We start from the raw sequence: 14,981 nt of genomic DNA, 5'->3' as shown, positions 1-14,981 counted from the left end.
GCTTTCTCCTGATCTCAACTTTTGACGTAAGAAGGAGCTGTCTCCCTCTTAACTCGGTACCACTCGGTATGGTAGTTGCTCTATTATTGCTTTTACTGCCCATTTATCAGAGAGCACTGCTGTTCGTAAGTGAGGCTACACAACATGAAACAGTAATTACAAGACATCAGGGGCTTTCAATCTCCTCTTAATTTCCCAGCAGCTGTGATGAAAAACCCTTAGTCCAATTAATGTGTCAAAATATGACCCAACAATGTCATGGCCTTCTCACAACCCCATAAACATCAAATAAAAGACAAGGCTTAAAATAGATGTATTTGAACCGCAATGACAGCGTTTAATTTCTATAAACCACCAAACAAAACAAGCACAATTGCCAAGTTAGTTGTTTTTCTCAGGTGTTGAACTTCATATAACAGCTGCAGCTAAAACAGGGAAGCTCTGTTAGTGACATTTGATATGAGGATAAATATATCTCAGAGAGGTGTGAGGTTTTAAAGTTAAGGTCTGTAAATGGAGAATCTAATGTATAGGCTGCAACATGAGAGGATTGTGATAAATATAGGTTGGGCTCTGTTTAAATTGTAAGCCACTACAAGTCTTACAATGCACAAAGCACTCGTCTTTAGGGAGAATATGTTTAATGTCAGAACAATAAGACATAAATCATTATGAATGGATTATAAGATCGGATCCTCTTCTGTCTCTCTTTATAGGCAATCCACATGAGGTAAATGATCTGTGATTTTTTTTCTCATTAATGAAACTTGATGCTATCATTAGCAGCTAATTCACTAGTTAATATCCAAGCTACTGAATATTCTTTCATGCACCAAGCACTTGTAAACACATGATCCTGTGCATGTCAGCAACGGAGAATTTGTGTGTTTTTCTTTTAGAGTCTGCTTGCTACTTCACTTGAATTTATTTAACAGTTACGGCTTTTGTCCTAACCCTGGGTCCGTGCCCCTCAGTACAGAATTAGTTCACTCACTGCCATTTTATATAAATGGAGTCCTACAGTATACCTCACACTGTCTTTTTTTCAAGAGTTCATTGGTTATGTGGCAATGTGAATATGTACATTATCTTTAATAAACACTTTATTTATGGCTTTATAAAAAAAAAGTCATTATCATTTTGAATAAATTGTTGCTAAAATGGTTCCCATCTTAAAACAAGGTGGCTTTTCATGTGTCCAGTATAAAATATTAGCTGAATAAATGTCAGGTGTTATAAAAATCCTTATCTGTATGCTAATGTAAAGCCTAGCCTAGTATATTTCATCTTATATAAAAAACAATAGCTGCAAATGAGATATCTAAAAAAGGGCAAAGTATAATTATTATTATTTTTGAGCATCTATTCGCTGCACTGGGAACTTTTTCTTTCCTATGTCAACCAAGGCGTTGTGAGATGAATATAGGCATTTGCAATGTGCATCTGATTTATTGGGGAGAAGGTGAAGGTAAAACATAGAGGGATTGCCAATTAATCAGATCTCTTAAGAGTCCATGTAGTGGACCAATACCCCAAAGAGTTTCCTTTTAAAAAGCCGGGAATATTAGATTGGCTGCACGCTGCCTCAGTTTTAGCTTCAATCACAGGGAATCGGGGAGGATTTTGTTAAATCCAAGAGCCTTTTACATCTCTGAAAAGTTCATTTCTCTTCATCTATTAACTCTAAATAAAAAACTACCACCATTTATGCATTTGTCCATTTAGAAATCCTCAAGCTCGTGAGCTGTAGATCTGAGCCCAAATTTTAAGCTTATGGATGACCAATCACAGAGGTGCGTGCCTCAGAGCTGAACCACAAATGGATCCTTCACAGCATTGTAAATCAGGACCTCAAAGAGTATTATTTAGCCTCAAGCAAACAGTGCTTGTTTATCAGATGGTGCCTGAGTCTAGGATAAAAAAAACTCCCTATAAATCTGGGTACCTTTTATGTGCTCATGGAGACTGGCTGGCTGTTTCTGAGTTAAAGGCTCTCAAGAATGCAGAGGTAAGCATGGTATTTATGTCAAAGAGCATACATTGTATGACGAGTACCTAAAGACTAGTTCTACTGGATGTGGTTTATGATATATTCGTACATATTATAATTGGTCTTAATGCACTCCAAATGAGAACGGTGTCCCTATGTAGCACTGCAGTAACTTAGCTATTTGATTCGAGTGCGGACAAACATACCATAAACCACAAATCAGGGACAAATCATGACGCTTAAAGGGTGAATTCAAGGTGAATCTTTGGCTTGGCTAAAGGCTTTGCATTCATGATTTAGTGTGTGTTGTCAGCATACACGTTCAATAAGCATTGTCAATTTTTCACATAAAGTGTCAGTCCTTGCCACACTACATCCGACACTGTGCTAGATGTAAGTTATCACGACTGCACTTCAACGGGTCATTTTCTGAACATTTTATTTTGTTGTCTGATATATTGCCTCTCAGATATGGCAATGCTAAACCCCAGATGATAAATCAAACGTGCAGTGGCTGCCTCTGATAACTCAATAAGCACCTGGACTCCTCCTAACATGTCACACCTGCACTTCTACGTATACCACTCTCATTCTCGAGCCTCACTGGGGGGCTCAATACACCTGCCAAGTGCATTCCGGAAGCCTAGCAGCTGGGAGAGAAACATCATGCATGCTTAATTAGGAGGTTCAGGAACCATGGGAAGTGGTTGGCAATTTTAAATGCACAGTATATATTCCGGGATATATAAAAATACATTAATTCATTCAGCATCAGGAAGTAAAATAAGTGTAACTTCATTTATGTAACTAAATTATGAACAGAAATTAAAAAAAAGAATAAACATTAACATAAATTAAAAAGGCCTCTGTTAAAATATATGTAATATGCTTTTCTCAAACAGCAGTTTGTTCCAAGATGGAAAATGTTCCTTCAGTATTTCAAACAAAGCTTATTCTACTTTTACACTGCAGAGTATTAAATAGGCTTGATTTAATGAGCATATTTAACAAGAGAATACCAAGAGGAGACTTTGCTGATCAATATTATTGCATACTCTCTATCCAATCAATTTAGCGTCTGCTTAAGAGCCATTACCAAGTGCAATAAATAAAGGTCTTGCTTAAGAAAATAATAATATACTGATTTACAAACCCCAGAGGCATTTATTAAATTGCATGAAGACATGTTCGAAGTCATCTATGGACAACACACAAAAAGGCCATTCAATGGATAGATTGTGTACTCCCAGACTGTCAACAAGTATAAGACAAACATTGACTTTCAAAGCCTCCAGTTGAATTTAAAGGACTGTTTAGCAATGTTTAATCAATTATCATGAATGTTTATTGTCAAATCAGTTCTTTATAAATGCTTATTCCAAATAAAAATGTAAAATTTCATAGCCATATTTCTGTACTTCCTAACAACAGCACGTGGTTGATAATTAAAATGATAATTTCTTGATAAGTCTCAAGTCAAACAAACCAGTAATGATATGGCCAGCAAAAACTATTCTGAATTCAGAGATAAATGTCTCCTTGAGAAGAGATGTGATGTCCTGCAGAAAGCGTACTACAGTTGTACTATGGCCACATGCACAGCAGCAGTGGTGTCTAAGAAGGCATTTCAGACAGGAGGTTACATTTCCAATGAATTTTTTAGTGTTTTACGGGGCCAATCTTCTAGCCAGTCTGAGAGTATTGCTTATAAGGTGTGACTCTTATCAACACAACACGAGCTATGTGTTTATCACAGACTTTGAGTCATACTCCCAATTCTGTTATGAGGTCCAGTATTGCTTCAGAGGCTATAAACCCTATAAGGGAATGAGGAGGGGAGAAGCAGTATGATAACTCAGAGCGTCCTGCTGTAATTATAGTATTCATGAAAAGATGAAATAGAGTGCAGACTAAATCTGTAGCTGCAGGCAAAATCAACAGCTTGGCATTACGCCGTGACCCCTGCCTATCTTGAGGATACAGCAAACATAACAAAACTTTGCTGCTTTTTCTCATCAGTCAAGAGTGAGGGAATGAAGTGCATCGATTGCTTGTGATTATTAACTAGACTGAGATAAGCCCTCTCCTTATTATGCAGATTACTGAGGCTCCCCGCTCCAGCATATTGTACAGATGCAAGGGAGCAGCTGCTCTTACAGATGGTGGGTACACGGATCTATCATTATGCCTCCATTGTCTCCACTTCAATTGTTTGGGGGACAACAGAACTGCATCAAAGAGGAATCCAACTGCAATGAATTAAGAAAGAGAAACGAAAACCATCAACTAAATTTATACACCGGAGGCCGTGGAATGGAGAGGAGCGTAAAGCTGAAGCTATTTCATATATACAACCATGGAGTCGCCCAGTCATGTATACTGTACCCAAATCTGTTGGATTCAGCACTGTGCACCAAACATATGTTGTTTGTTTATTAACAAACAGATATTAATTCAGGATGCAGATATTAATTCAAATATGACTGAATACGTTAAGCAAAATGTTTACAACCAAATGAATGAATAAATAAACGCTCAGAAAAACATGCCTGCTGATTGTAAGAGTTTGCAATTTTCTTGCTACAAACACCAACTTTAATTTTGATTTCATGTAAACTCCTCCTTAGTTAGTGAAAGTCAAAGATTATCAGCATGATACTTATTTGCTTTCAAATACCACACTGTTGTCACGGCTTTAGATATTAAAACATGAAACTGTCCCACAAAGCCAACCACAGTGAGGGAAGAATATGCAGACAGTGTCAATTTTGCCCTTAAGAGGAACCTCTGGTTGTCCATTTGACTCACCACACCTCCTGCTGTGCACTGCTGAGATCAGGACACTGGTAGCTCCTCTGATCAAACATGACATTACACTAGAGGGAATTACATGCTCAGATTATAACAGAGAAGGTCACACCGAGTTGTAAGTCATGACAGCAGTCTCACACTATTTTTGCAGATAGCGAAGGCTAATATTACTTTAAGAATTAATGCAGTTACATTAAACTGAGCACAATACAAGTTTCCGACCCTCGTCTGGCAGGCTGGGAATTTAAGGTTAGATGGAAATATCCCTTCAATATGCAGGGAGTTTTAATGAAATTATTATAGTTTTCTTTTTAATTATTACATTTTTTTCTTACACATGCAGCTGCTACAGTGGGTAACAAAGACTAAATAAAATGATAGAACACATACTGTAGGGTAGAATAGGCTCATTCTGAATGTCAAACATATGGAGCATATTAATGAGAAGCAGACAAACTACAAGGTACAGTAGGTAAACCAAATTATAGAATTGTCTCACGCTGAAGTCACTAAAAAAACAGAAACATAACATTCAAAATGTTTTAGATGCGTTAATAATATTCACAAACTTAACAATGCTTTTGAAATGTTTTATTGAGGTAGCGAACAAAATAATGAGGTCCATTAAAATGTCCATCCCTCTTTATTCCATCGTTTTCCTGCATACCAGTGTTAGTGTGGAAAATTAAGCTCAACCCAGCAGCCAACAAGCCAACTCAATAATGTCTGCAAGAGAACTGGATTTAATTTTTATTTTACGTCATTGTATACAGATATTAAGGATGGATGTTGATGATTTTTGTCTTTGAGGGCATTTATTCAGCCATTGATTACAAAGAAAGCGCAAGATGCCTGCTAGCATCAATACAGTAGAATGCAGTAATTCCCATAAGGTACAGAAACATTATTTGCTCCAAATAGAAGATCAATTACTTTGCTGAATATTTTCTCTTTTCAATATCCCACAGAAGCTGCTGTCTTCAGATGACCGCAGTATGAATTAATAAATCCCTGTTTACCATCTTCTTTTATACTATTTTATTCAGTATTGAAGTAGAATTCATGTCATAAATACAACATGCAAACAATTCAGTGCTTCCAAATACACTTTGCATGTGGATAGAAACACACAAAGGGTGCAGGAAAATAAGAAGCTTTATCCCAGCAGGTCAGAAAGCTATATTTCAACATTTATTCCTTAACTCATATCTGCTGTATTCATATTATAATATAACAGTTTTCCTTTCTTCAGTCATGTGTCATGGGTGGATAGATTGAGCTCCTGTCAGAGCACAAAGCTCCCCTCAGAAGTCCACATTGCCTCGTCTGTTGTTAGGACCTGGTCCACATGGGGCCAAATTTGATTGGAAAGCCCAAAGGGAGGAGCTCCACCAGTCACAGGGGCATTGTTAGTGCCTCCAAAATGGCCAGAGAAGAATGACTGATTATGCAACCACAGCTAGGGTTACTAATAGGAATTGTATTTGAATTTCTAACATAACAGATGTTTGCTGGGCACCTCCATGGAGTGTGCATACACAGTTATGCTAATTCGCCAGTGTTTCCCTTCAAGTTAGCTCAGAGTCATTAGAGCACACAGCTAGCTTGGATCCCTCTGTCAAACTAATAATTGGCCATTATTGATATTAATTAACATTTTTGCTCTCTATGTCCTTTTTGACCCGCTATCTGTTAGTAAATCCAGTTACTGAGTCCTATTAGGGCAATAAAATCCACAGGACTCTGTAGTAGTTGCAAACCATTTATCAGGAAGAGAACATAAAGCCAATTAGGAATGGATGCAGACAGTTGTCTTCATTCTCCACTGACTACTTCTTGATCTCCATTATAAATTGCTAATAGGGCAGATACTGGTTAGCAAAAGGGAGGAGTGGGGGGTTACCATTGCTCACTCCCACCCGTGATGACAGGTGAAAAAGGACCAGTAGTAGTATTCTTGCTTGATGAGGCTACACTATCATCAGCTGCTGTTTTCTTTTTCTTCAGTCTTTTTGCTGAGGGCCATCATGGTTCACCTTCCTCTGTACTGCTGGTCAATCATGTTAATTGGCCTGATCATTCATGCTGCGAAAGTAATAGCTTTTGGTCTCTCTGCTGTTATGATGCAATGAGCATCGGAAACACTGTACACCATAGGTTTATGGGCTCAGATCAAGAAATTCTAATAGGTATATATTGACTGGTTTATTTTCCACAAAACTCCAAAGGGACTGGTGGTTGCAAGAATATATATCAAAAAGGCTATCAACAACGGTAGGGTCTTCTGTGTAAAATCAATAGCGAGCCATAGATGGCTTGAGTTTTCACAGTTCTTTCTCGTCCTTTAAAAAGACTGTAGGCTATACGATGCCTGGAAGAACCCATGAGATTGTTGTAACATAGCAACAACGCTGTTTGAAACAGACACAGATTAGTAATAACCTAATTTGTTTTGCCTTTGGTGAAAACACTGTAGGCTGTTGTTTTGAACTTGACAACAGGTCATTGCTGCTCTAACCTGATGCTTTGGGAATGAATGCTTTAGTTTTCTAGAACAAAAGAGCTCAGTAGCATAAGGGATCATGAGCTGTTGTTGAAGAAGGTAGTCTAACATATCCTGTCTGGATAAAAACTTATGCTCCTGCTCCCTGAATCCAGATGCTACCGTGGCAGCCCGGGTTTATGACAAGAGGTACAGCGGTCCCTTAAATGAGCAGTATTTAATAGCCTGGTTTCAAGTGTAAAGGCTTTCTCCCCTGTGCATTACTCCAAGAACCTAATTACAAGTTTTATCATCAATCATGAGCATTATTTATTCAGTGAAATGAATTTCTAATTAATAACTGATGAGCATTATGGCCTCGAAGACTGTAAAGCAATTAATTACGGTTGGCAACAGGGAATATCCATGTAAAGGACTATCTGGTGCACAGTCACAGCACAGCAGTGCCAACAGGCTAATGTCCACAAAGAAGAGGCACTGGATTGTTTTTGTACCTATGCTTTATTGAGATAATTACTTTCATGAATGTTGTCTGGGGGCTGTCAAACTGTTGGCGATGTAATAAACACTGAAAAACTGTATTTAAATTTTGTTAAATACTGTTTTGAACTGCGGTCTTCTACGCTCTGTGCTGCCACCCTCTATCCTCACAGAGGTTTTGTTTTGTTTTTTTTCTCACACTGCAAGAGGACCCAGACAGAATTTTTAGGTAAAATACTCTCTACACATAATGCACTTTTTTTTATGGTGAACATCATACTTTAAAACATCAAGGGCACAATGACTATTGCCATTTCTATAGCTTCTGAAGACATTTCTCCTTGAACATTTAAAAAAGTGCAAAGGGTGCATTGGCTGCTACTGTACATGTTCAGAGTTGCAGTCCTATATCATACAGCTACAATCCAAGCTTAATTTTGAATTTAATTTCAATAAGTGACTCATAAATTATACAAATATGAGTCAAAATTACACTGATTTATAAATTAACAAAACTATATACAGCTTCACTTAATGTTAGAATAAGTGAAGAGATACATTATTATGTATTTTATTATGTCATTACTTGTTGATTATTAACAAGTATTGCTCAAATGTTTACCTATTCACTAGTTTAATCATTAGATTGCTGCATTTGACCTATATTTATGCAACTTTTTTGCTTTTGCTAATCTTTAGTACAACCAAACCTAATCTAAATATAAATCAGCCAGTCTATGAACATTTAAGAAGTTAATTGTTGCTATCAGGATAAAGGGAAGGGCAGACTTTACATCATACCAATTCTATTTTATATAAATACTACACTATTATTACCAGTTTATAACAAGAAATTATGCAATATTCTTTATGTTTTGAAGTATTTTGAAGTCAAATATAACATTTTGACATATTGCGAGAAATCTAAGGCTAAGGTTTGTCTTTTGTTAATCAACGCCTGCTTATTGCTTACTGAAAAATAAAAGTTTTGTTAAATAATTAAAGTGATATAGTATATGAGTGAAGTCATGTTTCGCTGTAGTTACAGCTATCATTAATTGATCATTTTTTAGACTTATATTTCTGTGCTACCAAACGTTTTTAGCAGTGTTTCAAAACAGGGTCACAGAAAGAGGGTTGTACAGAGAGTGGGTTACCCGATGGCATATGACCACTCTCGGCTAAGAATAAAAGTATAATTACAATACACTAAAATGAAATGAGTTATGGAAGCAAATATGTGTTTACTTTTCTGTATTATGTAAACAGAAAATAAACTCTACTGTCATTTGCAAGTTTATTGATGACTCTTTTGGTGTGGTTTTTATGCACGTTATCACATTTCCCACAGCCATACAAATCTCATAAACAAAGCATTTGACATTTCTTTCCTAATTTATATACATATAATCAATGTAAAAGGCACAGTCTTAAATCTTCACATCACTGTAATTTTGGTGTGTTAACCTATTTCTTTTCAAGGTTCTATTCAGTTATACTATGATTGCAATAATAATGGGTCAAACACAGATTTGTTCAAATGCACTTAAATTATTGTACATCTTCATCCGTTTCAATAAAATAGACACATTATGGAAGAGACACAAAGAAAGGCAAAATGATGATAAAGAACCATGAGAGGCTGTAATTCTTTCATTTAGTAAATGGAAATCAGTGAAGCAGCTCTTTAATTTATCTGTTGTTTCAATTCAGCACAATTTTTTTTGCACATTTGTGGCAGTTTTTTTGCATATATCCATCTCAAACCCAACTCTATCTGCAAAAACAGAGATGGATTGAGTCATGCATGGGTGTTTGCCATCCAGAGTAAACGTAATAAATGTGCATGACTATAATGCTAAATTGCAGCAGTGTCTTAATGTGTGTGACTGCTTCCTTACGGGTTGAAATATAATACAGGATTTGTGCAGATCTTTTAAATTAAGTATAAAGTTACTTGTTGTGAGAACATGGCACATGCACAAGTGTTATATGGCTTGTGTCAGGTTACATGTCATTGAGATTGAGACATATGCCTTTGAACAGTTTCTATTAAGACGTAAGACAACTTAGTGTCTGCACATTGGTTTATTCAAAACCTTTAATTTCTTCTTTTCTTTCAGTTTTGTGAACAGCAGCAAACTGAATTGGCAAACATGTCCTTTGGGATTTATTTTCATTGTCACAGAGTGCTGGAGTCTATGTCAGAATGCCTTGGTCAGGCCCTTTGTCCCAAGTCCAAACTATGATACTAAAAAGCATACATTACAAACTAAATCATGTACTATACTATTTTGTACTAACGTGTAATTGTAAATAAAGTGTGTGTGCAACAACAGATGTTAATCAAACTGACTTTACAACAGAGCCTGAATTAGAAATCATAAATCGTTAAAATAAAAAAAGTATTGTATTTTTTCCATTTTGTGAATTGTCTCCAGAACTGCCATGTTAAGTCCACTATTTCTTTATAATTTCCCTGCTGTGAGGAGCTTCTATACTTTTGTTGTGCATTGCATTGTGGAACCACAAATGACTTTAGCACGCAAGTCGGAATTTTCAAATCTATCAAATCTATCATTATCATGTCATATAGTCACTAACTATTCTGTTCTCCAGTGGTGGAAGAAGTATTCAGATCCTTTACTTAAGTGAAATTACTAAAACCACACTGTAAAAATACTCTGTAACAAGTAAAAGTCCTGCAGTGAAAATGTTATCATCAGGAAAATGTACTTAAAAGTATTAAAAGTAAAAGTAATCAATGCAGAAAGATCCTCACAATTTAGAAACTGGAAACGATCAAAATAAGTTCTGTCAATCAAGTAAGTGATAATCGGCTGATCATTTCAGCTGTACTTGTAGACCGTTATATTGTTGAGACTGCAAGAATTCAAGAACTGTAAGGAGATGAACTGCAGGGAACACAAAGTTTGCCGACAGTGCAGGCACATCGCAGTTTAAACACAATACACCAGTTAAACACAATCTTAGCTTCATCATAGAGTATGCCGTGGCATGTTAATAAATGAAAAAACAACGCCACTGCTGGTTGCTTTTAAAAGACAAGAGGCTGTAAATCAGAGATGAGGCAGAGATGATGTTGAAATTTAACACGGCCTACTTCGTTGCCAAAGAGGAACTACCCTTCACCAAATTCAAAAGCCAGCTCGACCCCTAATGTCTTATTAGGACTTAAGCTTATTCACCATATCCTTCAGAGTTAGATAAGTCCATGCATACCCTTCTAATCTCCGTGCTTGTTGTAAATCCGTCTGACGCCCCCACCGCTAGCCTAGTTTAGACCAGATCCTGGAGGTAACCGGTTCCAAATAGCCTACTGCTCCCAATAAGTGACAAAATAACGCCAACATGTTCCTATTTAGGGCCCAAGCGCCGACAGCGGCAAAGGCCCTATTCAATAGAATAGAAACAATAATTCCTTCAGTTTCAATAGGGCCTATTGAAACTGAAGGAATTATTGTTTCTTTCTATTATTTTCCTGTCAAATGAATTGGCTTTTTGAGGGGCTTAATATATTCAAAAACTCACCAAATTTGGTGGGCGCATCAATTCTGGTGAAGATTTACATATTTTAAGGGTTTCAGGAATAGGCGGACAAAAATGGCTCGCTAGCGCCCCTTAGAATGTTAAGAAAATTGAGCCCCTGCAGTACGTTTAACGTGGACTCACGAAACTTGGTACACATATGTAACATGTCAAGATGTACAAAGAACTTCATTAGAGCCATACCCTAAACCCAACAGGAAGTCCGCCATTTTGAATGAAATGTTCGAAATTAGTGTGATTTTGGCCATTTCCACACGTCGTACTTTAACGAACTCCTCCTAGAGATTTCATCCGATCATCTTCAAACTCGGTCTGTGCCATTTAAGAAGTTAAAGATGAAAAGTTGTTAAAAGAAAAACTTTTCGTCATAGGGCGTGGCCGTGGCAGGGCGGCCATTTTGTGCGTTTCGCCGCCGAAACAGGAAGTGGATGTAACTCGAGTGTATGTTGTCCGATTACCTCGAAACTTTTCAGGATTCATAAGAGTCCAACCCTGAGGACAAATAAAGGCCGATATTTACTTAAAGTCATAGCGCCCCCTAGTGGCAACAGGAAGTAGGCCTAAAAGTTAAGGTGCTATACTTTAACGAACTCCTCCCAGAGATTTCATCCGATGGACTTGAAACTTGGTCTGTACCATCCCAACACCTTAACGATGAAAAGTTATTAAAAGAAAAACTTTTCGTCAGACGGTGTGGGCGTGGCGTGGCGGCCATTTTGAATGTTTAGCGATGAAAAAAAGAAGTTGTTGTAACTTGAGTGTAAGTTGTCGTATCTGCCCGAAATTTCTCGCGATTGACAAGGGTCCAGGCCTCAGGACACCTACAGGCCAAAATTGACTTTTGGTCATAGCATCAGGAAATCTGCCTTATATGACAAACATCATCCGATTTACATGAAACTCAGAATGTGTGGTCTACATGTGATACTGAGCCGCCCCCTATACTTTAATCACGCCCACTTACTCAGGCCCCGCCCCCATTTATAACATTTGAACCGTTTAAGGTAGAGTCTCGTGTGAGGTGTCATTGAAATCAGCAGAGACTTCATTCTTCATTGGTGATGGTTTTACCCGCCCCCTACGCTTTTGCCACGTCACATGAGACACAGCCATCTTCTAACCGTATACAAACTGGGAACTATATTCTCAGAAAGGCAAAGCACTGCAACTCTCTGCCCCTCATCACAGGGCTTCTCAGGTGCTGAAAGCAAGTGGCCTTGACCATCTGCCACTTTGCTCGTTTGAAAGCCATGATGTCTCTCTCTCATGGGTGGGACAAATTCTCTGGGCAGGCAAAGCAGAGAAAGGGGAGGTAACCTTGCTCCTTATGACCTCATAAGGAGCAGATTCCAGATCAGCCCATCTGAGCTTTCATTTTCTCAAAGGCAGAGCAGGATACCCAGGGCTCGGTTTACACTTATCGCCATTTCTAGCCACTTGGGGACCATAGGCAGGCTGGGGGAACTCCTATTAATGTTAAAAAGCCTCATAAAGTGAAGTTTTCATGCCATGGGACCTTTAACTGTGAAATTACCGAAAGGTTACTAAGCATTTTCTTTTATTCTGAATGTATACATGGTATATATTTTTAAAATATTTGTACTGGTATGACAGCGATGGTGCTGTCAGTTTACCTTCTATGTTGCATCTTCAAAAGTGCACAATAAAATGTGACACAGAATTTGAAACAGCACATTGTAATTTCTGCATCTATTATCAAAGTATTTATTAGTAATACAGTGGAAATTAGTAGAAATGTGAATATTTGGTTAGCATGTTGATTTACGGTGTGTGCCCCTACATTTTCTGGTTGCGTCCCTAAAATTTTCAGTTGGGGGCCACTGTGCTCCTAGTGAAAAAAGTTAGTTAGGAAATCTCATTGGAGTAATAGATTCATGAGTTGAAGGTTAATCATAAAGCAAACACTACACAGTGTAGCCCTATATGTTTAGTAACCCTACAGTATAAGTAGGATTATACAACTCTGGAAAGTTGTGATGGAGGTATACTTATTATCCTCCATCTCAACGATTCTCATGATGAACAGAAAAAGTACTGTCCATGATACAAAGCAATCTTTTAGGATTATGCGCTTGCATGCTTTTGATTGACCTATGCAAAACCTTGCCGAATGACAACGCTTTGTGTTGTCTTGGCACATCTGCTACATCAACCCAGTGGTCTTATTGCAATGAATGTGGGGCTTCATTTTTTTTCACGTGGTCCTCATATCTATCTGAAGCATACTGTCCACAGTCTGAACACAGTCTCTGTCTGGTGCCTATTCTGTCTCACAAGCTTACCCTTAAATGGGGTGGTGATGGTGCAGTGGAATATGACACATGCTTTTGGTGTGGGAGACCTGGGTTCGATTGCCACTGTGATACATCAACCAATGTGTCCCTGAGCAAGACACTTAACCCCTAGTTGCTCCAGAGGTGTGCGACCTCTGACATATATAGCAATTGTAAGTTGCTTTGGATAAAAGCGTACAGTGTTTACAGGAACACAGGCCACATTTGCACAAGCTAGGACACTTCTGAATAGATAGCATAAACCATGGTAATAACTTTAAGAAACAAACCCACAATTGCTTCGAGAAATCTTTTTACTTACTTCTCCAATAGACGGAGGTGCTGGCCTCAGAACTGGAGCTGGTCCCTTGGCCGCTGCTCCTATACTTAGAAAAGGTGAAATGCAGTGGTGGAAGAAGTATTCAAATCATTTAACCTACCTAAATCAAAGTAGCAATACTACAGTATAAAAATACTACATACTACATTACAACTAAAAGTACAATATGTAGCTAGCATTTAAGTGGGAACTAATTTAATGTCGATGGTAAACAGTAAAGGTGGAGATAATTTAAACTAACGTTAACGCTATTTTACAATATTTCTCTTTGAAATGTTAAGTCTTGGCTAGCTAGCTAGTTTAAAGTAGCAAAACATGGAAATACTTAGCTAGCTAGCTAAGTAAAATAACGTTACACAAGCATATTGCAGTTGTACTTAAGTACAGTAACATTACTTGAGTAAATGTACTAGGACAAATTCACCACAGTAACGTTACAACTTAAGTTAACTTCACTCAAGTTACCATTTTAGTTGTTTCCAGGTGAAACGCACTGCAGCACCTCTGCTCCACCTGTTGAGCTAGCTAGCTAGCTAGCAATTTCTCGCAAGCTTATTTAAAAACACGGTTGCTTCCCTCCAATGGAATCTCATTCTCTCCTCACCCGAACTCCCTGTGGAGTTAGCTAAATTAAAGACATTAATAAACGTATATAACAAACTCCTCTACTTTGATAAACAAAATAATTATATCTTTTTCTTCTTAGTTTGGTTTTATGACATGACAAGTTGCGTTAGCACTACTTGCTACGTAGAAAGTCGTGCCGTGATTGAATGTAGATCTGGCTAAAATCCAGCATTCGTATTGGTTGATAAATGTCGCAAAGTCTCCATGTGGATGTGGACTTAAAGTAGACAAATAAACAAATACACGTAAAGTATGCTTGTTGAACTAGATGTCGTTGGTAAGTTAATGTGCAACACATTCAGATAAACCTATCAACCAGTATAGAATATTTTAAAGCATTTTAGCCAAGTCATATTTCCTGGGTTT

General features: G+C 37.6%; 1 long non-coding RNA gene across 3 annotated transcripts in view; it reads right to left on the bottom strand.

Moving 5' to 3' along the window:
• LOC114564370 (uncharacterized) overlaps positions 1-14,751 on the bottom strand; it is an 87,129-nt gene extending 72,378 nt beyond the window's left edge. For 2 of the 3 annotated variants that reach the window (XR_003693740.1, XR_003693739.1), the window contains exons 1-2: positions 14,454-14,751; positions 13,971-14,029 (exon numbers count right to left, since the gene is read on the bottom strand). This is a non-coding gene — a long non-coding RNA (uncharacterized LOC114564370). Of the gene's footprint in view, positions 1-5,567; positions 6,874-13,970; positions 14,035-14,453 lie in introns of those variants that run through there. The other variant, XR_003693741.1, reaches the window with a different exon arrangement.
• Between the last annotated feature and the right edge of the window lie 230 nt (positions 14,752-14,981).

The sequence above is a fragment of the Perca flavescens genome, chromosome 11 (assembly GCF_004354835.1).
Source record: "Perca flavescens isolate YP-PL-M2 chromosome 11, PFLA_1.0, whole genome shotgun sequence".
Lineage (NCBI taxonomy): Eukaryota > Metazoa > Chordata > Actinopteri > Perciformes > Percidae > Perca > Perca flavescens.
Note: the sequence above shows the minus strand (reverse complement) of the source record. Positions and strands in the feature narration are given on the sequence as shown.